Consider the following 16142-nt stretch of genomic DNA (forward strand, 5'->3'; position numbering starts at 1 on the left):
GTGTACCTTCTAGTGAGACAATCACTCTCACTGTCAAAGACTTTTTGGTGCAGGCATCCCTTCCTCAGAGCCCATGTAACTACCACTCATATACATAAAGAAAAGGACATTACCATTAACTAAAGGTTGGGAAGAAAAACACCTTCGCTTTTAAGTAACAGCCTACTATCTAATTCTACCAAAGGGCAATTTTAGTACAAAATTATTAAATCGTGTTTTGATCTCTGAGGAGCTGTTTGTGGCTGAAAGTCATTCTGAACATTGATGCCGAATGTCAAGACGTGGCTTACGGGAAATAAAGGGGAATCTGCACCACATGCCCCAGACATACCCTGCAAACTGCATACTGAACATTGTTATCACTGTGCTTTGTTAATTGCTTCTTACTCCTAAAAGAAAATAGAGAAAGATCTCAGTTTTGTTCTATTTAACTTTTCTTCAAGTCAAAATATAAGCCCTAAGGCCAGGTTCTAGACCAAAGTATAAAAACGGCAAAGCCCGCCTTTAGTGACCAAGTCTCCCGGCCCTCTGTGAATTCCAACTCCTTTAAGCAACCTTTAGTGAACAGACTTTCAGAGTGAATGGGTACAGATATTCTTCCAGGTAGTTGGGTCAGAAAGGTAATTCCACTAAAGGAAAAACTTATACGAGTACGTGTGCCATTTCCTAACTGCCTCCTGAGTGAGAGGCTCACCACGTTTCACTGAATCCTCACAGGCAGGCTGCAAGTGAGGCCCACCAGGCCTGGCCCGGCTGCTAAGCGGCAGTCTCTGGCTCTAACCCAGACCAGGCTGGCTTCAGAGTCCCCACTGGCTCATGAAACACCTACTAACACCACGACAGACGGCAGCCTCTGCAAGACGCTCGCCTCTAGGAAGCACCACTGATGATGCCCGCACACAGAACACACAAAGTACCTTCACACTGCGGGCTTGCCATTTGAGAGTGAAGAAGCTATCACTAAGAACAAAATGTGAGCAGAGCACTGCTGAGATAGCCTTCCGAGCCCTTCCACGACAATGAGAAACCGCAACCATGGAAAGTCCGAACACCCACTGGGGCCAGGACGACTTCCGTTACACACTAAAGGCGAGCAGCGTCCCAGTGATCACGAAGCCCCCAAGCTCACAGGCACTCACGTGAGAAGGAGCACAGAGCACACAGGAGCTGCAAGGAGGAGGAAAGGAGGGTGACCCCTAGATACACACACTGCTGGGAACGTGGGGGTAACGACAGGCAGGACTGCAGCACTAAGCAGCCAGCCAAGCCACGGCTCAGGTCCAGACAGGGACAGGCAAGCCCCAGGATGTCTACTGCCTGACCCTCCAGCGCTCCAAGTGCGACAGGACAGTTCCTCCCATCATCCTCCCTGCCTCTCTCTTTCCAACAGCCCCTACCGCAACCACAGTCTCCGCGGCAAGGCAGTGGTGCAGCACTGCTTGGGAAAGCCAGGGGCTGGAGCTGAGTCCCAGCTCACCTAGCACTAGCCACAGGACCTCAGCAAATGACCTCACCTCTCCGCGTGGTCAGTTTCCTCTTTGGAAGATGTTATTAAATAAGACACAACTTCACAGGCTGTGCAAGAATTAAATGAGTTAATAAGATAGGCAGAGTTTAAAACAGGGCCTGGCACAGAGTAAGCACTCAGTAACAGTAGCTGCCACCACCACGGCTGCACACCCACCGCCCAAGTAGAAACTCTTAGCTGCTCACTATTTCAAGCAAAGGAAGGTTTGTTTGCTTTCGTTAATTTTTTTTTCAAAAAAATTTTGTTTTCATAAAAAAACTAAAACTTATTAAATTGAAATTGAGTGCCGTTAAGATTGCGAGATGAAAGAAATAATGTCCCTAGTGGTACAGCAAAGTCTCAAGTATCTCAAAATCTAAGTATCTGCTTTAAAAATATTAAGATAATTTTCTATCAAATGTACCATTTCAAAAAGGACTAAATGTTCCCTTACCTTCTTTTCCCCATTAAAGTAATATATTCTCAGAGAAAATTTGGAAAGCACAAAATAGGGGAATAGAATTAAAAAGGTACCCGCTGGCCAGTGTCATGGTGCAGCCGGTTAAGCTGCCACTTACGTCGGCATTCCACGTAGTACCGGTTTGAGACCCAGCTGCTTGACTTCGGATCTAGCACTCTGCTAATGCGCCTGAGAAAGCAGCAGACGATGGCCAAGTACCTAAGCTCCTGACACCCATGTGGGAGACCTGGATGGAGTTCTGGGTTCCTGGTTTCAGCTGGTCCAGCCCAGGCTGTCGTGGCCATCCAGGGAGTGAACCAATGGACAGATCTCTCTGCCTCACACCCGTAATCCTAGCATTGAAAGTCAGCACTATTAACATTCTGGTAGTCAACTAACGAACCATATACAGCTTCTTCCCTACTTGTTGCACAGAAGTAGGCTCTTTCAATGCATGAATTTCAACCCTGCATCCTCCTTTTTTCACGTGACGTATCACTGTCCCTTGTTTTTGCATCTGTGTTTCAATTATGAAAGGAGGGGTGGGCATTGTGGTACAACAGGTTAGGCACCACCTAAACTCTCCCATCCCATATCAGAGGGCGGGTTCAAGTCCTGGATATTCTGCTTCCTATCCAGCTTCCTGCTAGTGCATCCTGGGAGGCAGCAAGTGATGCTGGCTCAAGTGCTGGGACCCAGATACAGTTCTGGGATCCCGTTTTCAGCCTGGCTCAAGCTGACTTCTGCGGGCATTTGGAGAGTGAACTACCGAGTAGAGAGTTTCTCTTTCTCTCCCTTTCTCTCTTACACTGCCTTTCAAAATAGTAAATAAACATGTTTTAAAACTATGAAAGGAGTATCTGTTTAGGGGAAAAAGAAATTACAAGTCAATCATACAATGGCCGGCGCCGCGGCTCACTAGGCTAATCCTCCGCCTTGCGGCGCCGGCACACCGGGTTCTAGTCCTGGTTGGGGCGCCGGATTCTGTCCCGGTTGCCCCTCTTCCAGGCCAGCTCTCTGCTGTGGCCAGGGAGTGCAGTGGAGGATGGCCCAAGTGCTTGGGCCCTGCACCCCATGGGAGACCAGGATAAGTACCTGGCTCCTGCCATCGGATCAGTGCAATGCGCCGGCCGCAGCGGCCATTGCAGGAAGACCTTTCTCTCTGTCTCTTTCTCTCTCACTGTCCACTCTGCCTGTCAAAATAAATAAATACATAAATAAATAAATAAATAAATAAATAAAACAAAACAAGTCAATCATACAAACTTGCAAAAATGGCCAAAAAAGAGGAAGATTTTTAAAAATGCATCTACTGCCTGACTCTAACCAACTGTCTGCTAACAATTTTGGAAAACAGCCCCTCAAATTCCTTTCTATGTATAATATATGTCCAGACACAATATTTTTATTTTTTTACTTTTTTAAAAGATTTATTTATTGTATTTGAAAGTCAGAGTTACACAGAGATAGAGGCAGAGAGAGAGAAAGCCTTCCATCCAATGGTTCACTCCCCAATTGGCCAAAATGGCTGGAGCTGCGCCAATCCGAAGCCAGGAGCTTCTTCTGGGTCTTCCATGAGGGTGAAGGGGCCCAAGGACTTGGGTCATCTTCTACTGTTTCCCCAGGCCATAGCAGAGAGCTGGATCGGAAGTGGGGCAGCCAGGTCTCGAACCGGCACCCACATGGGATGCCAGCGCTTCAGGCCAAGGCATTACCCAGCTGCGCCACAGTGCCGGCCCCAAGACACAATATTTTTAATAAAATGGGACCATACACAGGGCAAGGGTGGGAGTGCAGACATCAGCAGGGAGAGAGGTTTATTACTATTTTCAAAATGTTGCTCTCCAAAAAACAAGTTGGACAAATTCAAGTTCATTCTAGAAAATTTAGAAAATGCTGAAAAGCACAACAAAGTAAAATCACCTGTTACCTCACCTAGGCTGGCTGACGAGATCTGAGTAAAACTCTTTGTACTTTGGCTTCCTTACAAAGCTAAGCTGGTGAATGTGAAGTCTGGTAACTATTTTCCTGTACTTTATATGATGAACATTTCCCATGAAATTAGTTCTTTTAAATCCATATTTTTAATGACCACATGGTGAAAATGACACTTTACACGGCAAACACCACTAAACCCGGCCACCCTAAGGCAGCCTTCTTACTCAGCCCAGTCGCCTGTGCACAGACCCAGGCTGGACCTACGCGAAACAGACCAGCTGGCCAAGGATGTTTACAAAATGGAAATTTATGTTTGAGAAACAAGCCCTGGAGTGTGTTGCAAGAATATACTGATGTTCTCCCAGCTAAAGAGAGAGAAGCAACTGAAGCATGTGGGTGTGGCTGGAGAAGAGGAAGGAAGTGTGGGTGGCCCCACACAGGTCTGCAAGCTGCTGACAACAGTCGTAGAGCCAGCCTCTATTCAACCTACTGTGGATTTGGAACTCACCCCGTCACTCTGCTAACACTCTTTCTCAGCTTGGTGTTCACTTCATCACCACTGCCGCACGGTACAAATGTCTCCTACCCTTATGCTTTCCCCAGGAGAGATCCGGACAAAAGGACACAACAGGGTGGTGAGCACAGGTGGCTCTGCCTGGATGCCAGGGACCAACATAGGGCATGAAAAAAGCAGAGCTGGAAAAAAGGGGGCCAGGCACAATCTAGGCTAATTCTATAGCCTCTTTACAATTTGCTTGGAATATTATAAACTTCCCCCAAAATCAGTCCACCAATATTTCAAGACACAAGAACCTCAGAAACATGTTAAACACTGTAAAAACACCTATGCCGACACTCTCTACTACAATTAAGAGTTTAATTTTGCAAAGCTACTTTCACACTGCATTTAAGCTTCTTACATGGAAATTCTCCAGTATCTTTTACAAATACCAAAAAATGAAAACTGCAAGCCTTAGTCATGGGAAATATCGGACTGAATTGTACAGATTATCTATTGAAAAACCAACTTAAGTAAGGAAACTAACGCTCTCTCAGTGGGTATTACCAACCTGATCTCACCGCTAAAATTTAAAGAAATATATAACAAAAAGGGCACAGGCCGAAAGGAAGACAAGAAGCTAAATCCTCCAGGATTACCAATATCCCCCAGGTCAAGCAAAATCAACACAACCCTACCATGCAGTCACCACTGCTGTTCTCTTGATCTAAAATAAACAACAGTCTACTCCTCGTGAGAGTTACCAATACACGCTACAACTTCAAGATGAAGAACCACCAATAAGCCAACAGGTCCTAAGTTATAGAATTTCTCACTGGATCAGTTGTGACGACCATGTAGCCAGGGTGCAGTCACTGGATGGAACCAAGATGGGAACTACAAAGTAAAAAGTTAAGCACATTATTTGTTAGTAGATCACTGACCAAACTGTGCCTCCAAGTCTTTGGGAAAGCATTTTCCCAGGGGAAGGCAACTGCCTGCTAAAGTATGTTCCGAGTTTTCTTCCAAGTCATTTTAATTTTAATAGACTAGGAGGGTCATGCTGAGGAGCCTGCTCCAGTCTCAGGGCAATGACCAGGTTGCCAATGCAGATCAATCCTGCAAGGGGCGGCTTAAGTCATCTTTAATTCATCTCAATAGAACAAGCTGAAGTCCAGGTTATATCAAGGAATTTGGATATATTCAGGAGTCAGGCAAACCATTAACCAACATAGAGCACTACTGAGTATTAATAGACAGAAAGGGGTTAGCAGTGCAAGTCACAAAACTTGGACTAGCAATGCAAGCGCTAAGTTCAAATTCCTAAACAGAATTTGCCTCTTGTTAAAGTGATGAAAAACGCTAGGCAAATCATCATTTCTACCTGTGGGTGAGACTTAAAAATCAGTATGGTGGTCCTGGCAAAAAGTGTTCACACAATAAATAATGATTTAAACAAAACTGGTGTGCAGAAATCACTCCAAAATAAAGCCAACCCACTATTACTCACTGTTGCCAGGAAAACAAAAGCTATGGAAAACTTAAATCTAAATCTCAACTCCTCCAAAGCTTTTATTTCCACTATCAAAACACAATTAATTTGCTCTCATCTTTTTTTCCTTATATTATGATAAAAATGGCAATTTTAAAAAATGATTAAAAAACACACACTCACACAAGACCAGGAAAAAAAAAATCAGTAAACCAAGGCAGAAGCAACTAACAAAAGAGAAGCATTTAGTGATTCTGACACTGATGGGACAGCAAGTTAACTTTTTGAAAAGCAATTTGGCGGTAGGTGTATCAACTGTGCTCAAATAATTAATATCCTTGACTTAAATCTCTTACTACAGGTTGAGCATCCCTAATCTGAAAATCTGAAATGCTCCAAAGCCAATACTTTTTGAGTGCCATGATAGCATAAGTAGAATATTACACTCTGCTTTATGCATAAATTAAAAATATTCTATATAAAATATCTTCAGGCTATGTGTATAAACTTTATTTGAAACATAAATGAATTCTGTGTTTAGTCTTGGGTTTTTTTTCCCCAAGATATCTCATATGTACATGCAAATATTCCAAACTCAAAAAAAAAAAAAAATCCAAACCATTTCTAGTCCCAAGTATTTCAGATAAAGAATATACAACCTGTATTAGATTTATGTCTTAATAAAGATGTCGCCATTTATATCCCACACTTACTTATGCCCAAAAACTCAGAAATAACCTAAAGGCCTATATAATATGAAAATGTTTAAATATATCATAAAATATCCAACATGAACACTATGCTGCTGTATTTTGAAGCTGTGTGGGAAATTCTGACAACATAATGTTAAGTAAAAAAAAATAAATCATATTCCAAATTTCAAAGCATATGATCCCAATTTTTTTTTCATAAGCCCAACACTAACTGTGAGGACTTTTTAAGATTTTATTTATTTATTTTAAAGGCAGAGTTACAGACACAGAGAGGGAGAGACAGAGAGGTTGGTCTTCGACCCACTGGTTCACTCTGCAAGTGGCCACAACAACCAGGCCAAAGCTAGGAGCCAGGAGTTTCTTCCAGGTTTCCCACACAAGTGCAGGGGCTCAAGTACTTGTGTCATCTTCCTCTGCTTTCCCAGACCATTAGCAGAGATCTAGATCAAAGAGGAGTAGCCTGGACACAAACCAGTGTTCATATGGGATGCCGGCATCGCAGGCGCAGGCGTTGCACATCACAGCATCGGCCCCATCATCCCAATTTTTTAAAAAGCATGTAATGTGTGTGGATTCTCTATATTTCAAAAACTCAGAATGTTAAGTTAGTAAAATTACAGAATTTTCTTCTTTTAATGTTTCTCTTCTATTAAATGTTTAACAGTGAATATTGTTTTTTTTTAATCCAGGAAAGGTGAGGGTTATTAACTATTTTTACTTTCTGGAAATAATTACTCAATCTACTTTTTACTAGAAGGTCTATGAAACAGAAAGTCAGTTTCCCTGAAAATATACTATCGAATGCTTGCTTACATAATTGCAATAAACAAGACTTGTTGTGAGAGAGACTGAGCTCCTCTGAGGGACAGGGGTGCAGTTCCTTCAGGCTGCAAAGGGGAGCACCAAGGCACCTGCATTAGCAAATAAGCTGAGCCCTAACTGTTCAGGATACACCACCATCCCTGTCCTTTAGAACCTTAGAAAATGGGATGTACAAATAACAAGATGATTACACAAGTCAGCCTCGGGAAGAACAGGCTCATCAAGGTCGGGGGCGGCCCACGACCCAGGGCTTACTTCCACGGGGAGCAGAGGCGCACCCCATTCCCAAAGCAGGGGAAACAGCGGCAGCAGAGACAGCACCCAGCTGGCAGACTTAGGAGAGGAGAGCGCCCATCTGGGTGAAGCTATGATTCTGAGTAGAAGACAAGCAGGTTTAGAAAGGTCATCGAGAAGGCTAATTTCTGAAGACTTCTTGATGGCTCTCCATTTGACCAGCTGTGCCGAACATTCGCCCTTTCACAACCAATGGAAAGTTCGCCGCATTAATAACTCGCCACGTTATCTATCTCTGAATTATACTAAAGTTTAAAATGTCATTAAAGAGTTAAGAACACACAGAGAAAGCTTCTTCTCAAAGAGCTGATATAAGAAAAATTCTTTGCGTGTTACATGAAAGCAACATAAAAATAAGGTTCACTAGAGAATCTTAAAAGTTCAACACTCATTTCAAAGTTTGACAAAACACTGATTTTTGTTTTGACTCATTAGCGCCCTCTCATTACACATACTACCTTCCCAAAGACCTACTACTAACCTACATAGGTATATATAGAAATTAGTTTTACAGCAAAACTACAGCTTACTTTTCTTTCACTTCGCATTTTAAATTAAAAAAAAAAATCTTTTATTATCTCAATTCCCCATTAGAATTCCAGCTTTGTCTGAATGCAGATCTCAAAAAGAGGAAACAGAATTTCATGACTGGAAATCTATATAGCTGCTGGGCTTTTTATTTGTTAAACCACTCAGTTCCTCACAACCAGTGACAAAATGCAAGTATCATACCCACTTTTCAAATGAGAAAGCACAGCCAGAGACTGCAAACTCACTCCACGCTGGTCCTAGGCTCACGGTCTGAGCCTTACATTTTTTTCCCCTGCAGCAACACAATGCCTCCCTTTGACCTGTGCCTTCCTAATTCCCAGAGAAGCAGAAGCACTGAGACACATCTAGGTGTTGGGATCCTTCTCCAGTTCTGACATGCCCCACAAGTTACCTGCCAGCAATCAAATTTCCTGGCACCAAACACTTATCTAATAAACAATGACAAATAATTTTAATATTTGGTGAAATGTTTAGAAACTGCTTTGTAAGTTGAGAAAGGAAGTTACAGGCAAATAACCATTCAGACAGACTGAGGTAATTACTGGTCCTCTAAACACAGAAGAGCACCTTGAAAATAACTTGGCACAATTGCTGGCACACAGCTTCAAGTGGCAAGATTCCTTCCCAGCCAAAACCAAGGAAGAAATTCAGGTAAAATATGCGTAGGTTTTATTTTCTGCTTAAAAAACTTTGATTTTTCCCAAACTGAAATATACTTTACAATTTATATTCTTTCCATTTGTTTCTGCAAAAGCATTTTCCTTTATAAGAGGATTAGTTAATACTTGTAAGACAGGAGAGCAAAGGACAAAATTGAGCCGTGAAACTGTAGACTGAATATTCTCATTCCACAGTTCTTTTGCACCATTCATAATGCTGTACAACAATGAAGAGAAACTTGCACAATATGAGGTAAAACAGAAACTGAACTGTACCTTAAAAAGTACTTTTGTCCACTGGTAAATAAAAAGGCTGTACATGAGTATGACTATTTTAAAGAGATCCATGAATATAGTATACTCTAGCTTCATAATACATCCATGAGTATTTGTTACTAAGAATTTTGTTTAGACACTGTAAAACTTCCATTAAATACCTAAAATGTTTCTTGGGGCCAGCACTTTGGCTTAGCAGGTAAAGCCGCTGCCTGCAGCGCTGGCATCCCATATGGGTGCCAGTTCAAGTCCTGGCTGCTCCACTTTCCATCCAGCTCTCTGCTATGGCCTGGGAAAGCAGAAGTCCCTGGGCCCCTGCACCTGCGTGGGAGACCCCGAGGAAGCTCCTGGCTCCTGACTTTGGATTGGCACAGCTCGGTTCATAGTAGCCATCCAGGGAGTGAACCAATGGATGGAAGCCTCTCTCTCTCTCTGCCTCTCCTTCTCTCGCTGCATAACTCTGACTTTCAAATAAATAAATAAATCTTTAAAAATAAATGTTTCTTATAACCCAGAGTTGAATATTAAAGCAAGTTCAAAATATTATTCAGATATTTCCCCTAGTTATGTAACACAGAATAAAAGAAAAATAATGACCCAAGAAGTATGTGTGTACATACTGGGGAGAAGGAACATCAGAGAAGCTAGGACAGTAGCCCTGAGTCTCCACATGTCCAAGTACCACATGGTCAACTTTTCTCCTTATCTTCAGCACGGGGGTACACTTTAGGAAAGATCAAAATTCCTTTATCCAGCAAATATGCAAAGCAACATGGCAGTTCAGTGGAAAGAGTGCCACGATGTAGAGCCCCACAAGTTACTCAACTTCTATGAACAGGCATGCCTTTATCTGTAAAACAAGGATAATTACCACTCTGGACAGTTATTGTGAAAGCTAAATGGGGTAATATAGGTTAACAAGCTGTGAGTGGGATCAAAATCACGCAAGAATTCTTTCCCCTTAACTTTTCAGAACTGGCCTCCCTCCCCTGAGAGCCCAGTATTTGAAGGGGTCATGTATACAGTTCCTAATCTTATTTTGTTATCAGCAGCCTAACCCGCCCAACAAACTGGCTCCTAAACACCACTGGGATATACCAGGAGGCTCCTGACTCCAGCGGTTTACAATCTGTTACAGGAACAGACATGCAAAAAGAGGTGTTCTTTCTCCCAAATCTGCCTTGGGGAGTTCATAGAAGGCATCCCAGAGAAACTACTCTGTGTTTGAGCTAAGAGCTGAAATTGGCAATAGTGGGAAGAGGCTTTCCAGGAAAGAGACCTGAGACAGTCTAGTGTGACTAGGACAATACAATGCATAGAGCACAGGAGACAAGGTCAGACGGGCAGGAAGGGCCACATACCCAAAGGGTTGTGTTGCCCACGCAAATAATCAGTCTGTATTTCTCCAGTGAGGTCGGCCCTTACCCATGCTTCAGAGCCCTGCTTAAAGTCACCCTCCAGAATCCCCACTTTCCCTCCTCAACTCCCCACACAAACCAGCTCCCACTCACAGCACCACGTCCTTGGCCACCACGGCTCTTCACAACCATAGAGTCATAATTACCTGCGTGATCATGTGGCAAACAGTGTGTGCCCCAACAGACTAAATGATTAGTTCAGTTCACTGAAGGCCACTAACTGCTTACTTTAGCGCTGTATCCCAGGGCTTGCACAGCACAGTACCTACTCAAAGCATACCTATCTTATTAAATGAACAAATGCAGGCCAGTGTAAGAAGCCCAAAAAGAACACTGGGCAGGAGAGCAGCAATCAGAGATGACAGTTTAACACATCACTCTGGCAGCAGAGATCAGACCAGACGGCAAAGGCAAGACCAGAGCTGGGAGACAGGTAAGCAGACTGCTGATAATGTCTCCAGGTAAATGATTAAAGACCTACAAACCAGGGCAGCCACCGCGAGGAGCCATGGAGACACGACTCAGGAGAATCCGAGAACTCAATGCACAGCTGGCGAAGCTCAGAGGGACATCTAGAACCACTATGGTGGACAGCGGAAGCTGGCAGTGTCCTTAGACTGCAGGACAGCACAGGAACCAGCGTCTCCTGAGCATCTATGATGCGCTAGCACAGTGTGGAAGATTCGCTTCTTGGCCTAAAACTGTATGACTGAACAATTTCAGTCCAACCTAGCGACATGAAAGCAGGTATGGTCCTACTAAGAGGCTGACAAAAATCAACAACGACTATTAGGCGTCTGTAAGGATCTTCTTGGGTACAGACTGTGTATCAGGCATCACTCCGGTCTGGGGATGTACAGATCAGAGCAGCATTTTCTGCCTTCAAGGAGCTGAGTCCTCTGGGTTGGAGAACGGTAACCTCATGTCAACAACGGAGAATCTCGGGACCCTGTGGCTGTGATCTGAACAGTTACATTGGGTAATCAGAGTTTCTCGTGCACTGATTTCACAACCTACATTAAACAGTCCAGGCAAATATGATGGGGGGGGGGGGGGGGCGTGTGCACTGAGATGCACTTTCAGACCCAATCTTGCTTTGAGTCTGGAGACACTCCTGAACTTCAAAGATCACGGCCCATGGACACCTTACGCCTCTGATTTTTAAATAACTGCTGAGTAGCCACACACCAGAAGATGGGGGGACCCAGTCCAAGCAAAGAAAGGGGAAAAGATCTGATCTGTCATGGAAGAGCCTGCCTCAGTAGAGGCCGAATGCTGGGAGTGCCAAGGCAGGCTCTCGGGGGTCTCTGGAAGTGACAGCAGAGAAATAAAAAAACGTCCAGGGAGAGCACAGCAGGAATCTTCCTGGCAAGAAATGTGCGTCCCATGGGATAGAAGGGCTCAACCCAGAGCACAGGTGCAGCAAAGCAGAGGAGGGAACAACCCTCACCAGTGTAACACCGCTCCACACCATCCGGAAGAGGTACACACACTGCCAGTGCTGGCTCAGGGGCCATTAAGCCTGAGGGGGTTTTTACACCAGCTCTGCCCAGATCACAACAAAATACCCAACACCTTCCTCTTCCATCACCGACCCTCCCTCCGTCCTGCCCCACCCCTCCCCACCTTTTCAAATACTTTAAAGAAAGAACAGCTGCAGCTGTATCCTGTCTCCCTCCTCAGCTCCCGCCCACCCACCTGGGTCCAGGTTCTTCTCCAGACACTTGATCTTGTCCTCTGTCCTCCCTCTCTCCCTGTCCTTCAAGACCACTTCACTCATCACTCCCAAGTCAGACTGTCCACCGGCCCTTCTCGGGCTTCTGCAGGGCTTTCTCTGAGCCTCACCACGGCAGCCATCGGCTCCAATTATTCTGGTTTACCTTGCTGTTTCCCAACAGCCTTTTAGCTCCAAAATACGGCACCTGCTTCGTATTCACTTGTCTACTGCTACCCTCTACCCTAGGGCCCAAAAACAGAAATACAAAGGTTTCATGAAAGGCTAACTTTATCTTCCAAGCTGCTAGAATCAACTCAACTTTTCCATGTTAATTTACCTGCTCATACACAGACACTGGCAAGTGTCTGTACCCTGAGTAACAGTTTTCGGTTTTTGTTTTGTTGTTTTTTTTGTTTGTTTGTTTTTTTGACAGGCAGTTAGACAGAGGGACACAGAGAGAAAGGTCTTCCTTCTGTTGGTTCACCCCCCAAATGGCTGCCATGGCCGGCGCACAGCGCCGATCCAAAGCCAGAAGCCAGGCACTTCCTCCTGGTCTCCCAAGCAGGTGCAGGGCCCAAGCACTTGGGCCATCCTCCACTGCCTTCCCAAGTCACAACAGAGAGCTAGACTGGAAGAGGAGCAACTGGGACTAGAACCTGGAGTGCCGGCGCCGCAGGCGGAGGATTAGCCTAGTGAGCCGCGGCGCTGGCCAACAGTTTTCTTACAAAAGTATCTCAGATGAAATCTTTGAGTACACAGTAACTCCCAGGAACCAGTTGGGATAGAGTTAAATTAAGACTTTGTAAGAGTTCCTCATCTGTGTTTTTAATTCCTGAAGTTCTGGCCACGTGGAAGGCTCGTCTGTACCCTTTACTCCCTGGGCAGTACAACAAGCTCTTAGGCTCAGACAAGCTGCCACCAAGAAGAAGCAGGCCTTATTTATGCTCATGCTTAGAACTGTGGCTGCTCAGTATCTCCAAAACCCAGCAACTTTTTTCTATTTAGTTTCACTTTCTATAGGGAGGAAGCGCCCACAGTGAAGGCTGAGAGCAGGGGTGGGGAACATGTTTCTGCCAAGGGCCATCTGGGTATTTACAACACCATTTGCCAGCCATACAAAATTATCAACTTAAAAATGAGCCTGCTATACAGTTATCGAATCTCAAGTCCTGCCTGGGGCTGCCTTGGCGGGGCAGACCAAATGATTTCAAGATCCTTAGGAGGCCCGCAGGCCGGTTTAGTGCTTCCTGGGACCAGGACAAACAACACCGATGTGCTTCCATTCTAATAAAGGCCACTAAAAGCCTTCCGTTTAGGATGTGTGATTAAATCTGAACCACAAAAGCCCAATCTGCATTTCTGATCTAGGAAAACAGAAATTACTACAACGTCTGAGTTCTCCTATGCTTTAAACTATGGATTTTACTGCAATAACAGAAAAAAAATTTTTTACTCAGAATCACCAAAGAGTAGAGCTACAGTAATTTTGCGCACAAATATGAGGCAACAAAAACTAATTATGCAGATTTTAAAAACTGAAAGGTAGCATTCAAAGTTTCCTGCCTGGAAAGTCATGAAGATGCGAGTATCAAGAAAAGTTAGCTGCACGCACTTGATTTCTACACCCCTCAATAAGTGACCTTGGGAATGTCATGGAATTTCTCTGTAACATGGGAATGTCACCTGTTTTCCTCACGGGGACAATTACACAGAAAGTCGGATCAAAATGTTATTTGGTGCTCTTTAAAAAAAAAAAAAGAAAGAAACGTGTCTAATTAGTGTGCTTTAATCACCACTTGTACAGTACATTCCAGTTCAGGAATCCAATTCCAAGAGAAATATTTAAGCAGACGTTGAAGACAGATTTCCTTAAGGGAATGATTTTATAAATCTGGAAAGCAATGTAACAAGATTATAAATTAACAAGTTGATTACATAAGCCTTGACAAGCCAGGCTGGAAAGTACACTGATACACATTCTGATAAGTCAGAGCCTGATGTGGGACAAGGCGACCCAACCGCTGTGTGGATCCCAAACGCGGCTTTTCAGCCCCAGAGGAATGTGGAGGAGATTCAACAGGGTGCCCGACGCTTGCAGGTCCAAGGCCACTGGCAGGCCGGCTTCACCTTAACCCTGATGAAATTTCCAACACAAGCAGGTCGGCTCCTAAGACTTGGAGAACGCGCTCATTAAAGGGGAGAGGGCAAAGCACCCTGACAGGCTCCAAGGTCCCCAAATCCTCCACCCGTCTACCGATTCGGGAAGTCCACCGCCAGATTCCCCCCCACCCCGTAAAGCCTGGACCTGGTCCCCACTGCCCAGGAAGCCTCTGGACCGTACCTGACTCTCCTGGGAGGGACAGCCCAGGATAAAACGGATGCCACTTCCCCGGACCCCAAGTCCAAGCAAAAGGCAGGCAGGGCTCTGCCGACCGGTGCAGAGAGAACTCAACAGGCGATGGCCACGGCAAAGAAGGCAGGCTTCCCAGCTCTCCCTCGAGATGGCACCGCTCCTCCCGCTGCCCCTTCTCCGCGGACAACAGCAGCCCCCGCTCCATTGTACAACCCCCTGCTGCGGTCACATTTCCCCTGGATTCGCCCGCAAAGCGCAAACAAACGCAGCCCAGCACAGACGTCCCACTCCCGAGACCTGAGCCCCCGGGAGCCCGGCCCGGGCGCGGGGCCCCGCGGGCGCCGCACTCGGCCCGCTCCGGGGCGGGGCGCGGGGATGCGGGCGCCTCCCGAGGTGCCGCAATCCCGCCGCGGCCGCAAGGGCAGGGCCTCCGGGCGCCCGCGCCCCGCCGCCGCCGCAGTGACGGCTCCCGCCTGGGTGCCACCGCCCGGGTGCCATCGCCCGCCAGGCCGCGGCGCCGCACTCGGGCCCCGCGTCCTCGCCGGCCGCGCGCTGCGGAGCGCGCAACTTACTTTCCGCCCGCGGCGGGCGCCCCGGCCCGGGCAACGGCGGAGGCTCCAGAGGCGCCGGAGGCCGGCCCGCACCCCCACCCACGGCCGCGCGCCCTGCCGCGCTCTGCGCTCGCCCCTACCTCAGCAGGCAGGCGGGCGTCCGTCCGCAGCGGCCGCGGCGCCGACAACTCCCTCCCGGCCGCCGAAACCCCGCACCCAGCGTTAATCATAATACCGAGCGGGCGGCCGGCCTCGGGTAGGAGGGTGGGCCTGAGCTGCGCCTGCGCGGGGCCGCGCGTCAACCGTGACGCGACGCCGGGGCGGGGCTTTGGGGGGCGGGGCCGCGAGGGGCGGGGCGGGGCGCACCTGCGGGCGGCTGGAGGGCGTCCTGGCGGCGTCCTGACCCCACCGAGTGTGCGTTGTGGCTGGCGGAAGGAAGCGGGCGAGGCGCCCGAGGAGGATGGGGGACGGTGGAGGAGGAAGCCCCGGGGCCGCGGGACAATGGCCGGGAAGGGCAGCGATAGTTGTCTCTGCAGATCCGGCGGCCTTAGGGACGGGGCGGGGCGGGAGGGGGTGCGGTGAGGAATCGCAGGTGCTGGACCTTTTAAAGCTCACCACCGTCACTGTCCCCCGCCAGGTTTAAGCAAGGGAAGCAGGTACATCCGCGTGTGAGGCCACATACACACAATACTTCTCTCTCTCTAGTGTCTTTTTCTGGGCCCAATTTGCTGTTGCTAATTAAAGAGAAGCGGGAGACACTGGCCAGCCAGCGCTGGAAACAGCGTGGGAAGCGTCAAAGCCCCTGAAGTCAGAGATTCAAAGCGCACCAGGTGTTAGCCGGACCCCGGATGCTCCAGGATGCGAGTGGGGGTGGGTTAGTGAGGGTTGGGA

At 46.8% G+C, this 16142-nt stretch overlaps 1 protein-coding gene across 4 annotated transcripts in view; it reads right to left on the bottom strand.

Annotated features, from left to right (window-relative positions):
* Nucleotides 1–15543, bottom strand: part of SNRK (SNF related kinase) — a 62369-nt gene extending 46826 nt beyond the window's left edge. The window contains exons 1-2 of one of the 4 annotated variants that reach the window (XM_070050959.1): nucleotides 14689–15044; nucleotides 332–14481 (exon numbers count right to left, since the gene is read on the bottom strand). The gene's annotated coding sequence lies outside the window, so the exon portion shown is untranslated. Of the gene's footprint in view, nucleotides 1–331; nucleotides 15055–15391 lie in introns of those variants that run through there. The other 3 variants (XM_008260225.4, XM_051851860.2, XM_070050958.1) reach the window with 3 other exon arrangements.
* Between the last annotated feature and the right edge of the window lie 599 nt (nucleotides 15544–16142).

Source organism: Oryctolagus cuniculus, chromosome 10 (assembly GCF_964237555.1).
Source record: "Oryctolagus cuniculus chromosome 10, mOryCun1.1, whole genome shotgun sequence".
Taxonomy (NCBI): domain Eukaryota; kingdom Metazoa; phylum Chordata; class Mammalia; order Lagomorpha; family Leporidae; genus Oryctolagus; species Oryctolagus cuniculus.